This window comes from Arachis ipaensis, chromosome B06 (genome assembly GCF_000816755.2).
Source record: "Arachis ipaensis cultivar K30076 chromosome B06, Araip1.1, whole genome shotgun sequence".
Lineage (NCBI taxonomy): Eukaryota > Viridiplantae > Streptophyta > Magnoliopsida > Fabales > Fabaceae > Arachis > Arachis ipaensis.
This window is the reverse complement of record NC_029790.2, coordinates 89,653,534-89,653,978: the sequence shown is the minus strand read 5'-3', so window position 1 is coordinate 89,653,978 and position 445 is coordinate 89,653,534.

The following is a 445-nucleotide window of genomic DNA, read 5'->3' as shown; positions in this document are numbered from 1 at the left end:
TTATTTTAACAATATTTAATTTAAATTAGAGATAAAAAAATTATATTTAAAATATTCTTTATTTTTATGCATAATTTTAATTGATAAAAAATATTTTTTAATTTTATTATTCAAATTTTAAAATTATTTTTTATTTTATTATTTTTTTAAATTATTAAATTATATCTTTATTATTGTCTCAACGCCACTGTGATATTACATTGTTTTTCTTTCTCGTCTTCTTCTCTTTCCACCTTCTCTTCACCCCATGGTTATTAATTATCACCAAATATCATTATCATAACTTTTAATTTTATCTATTACTTTGATTTATAACCAACTATTCTGTTAACTTTTATGAGTTGTTGAAGTTTTGTTAAAAGAATTTTTTTTGTGTCTTTTCAATATCTAAATATATAAAAATTATAATTTTTTTCTTGATATGCGTGTTAGTTGTCTTATTTTA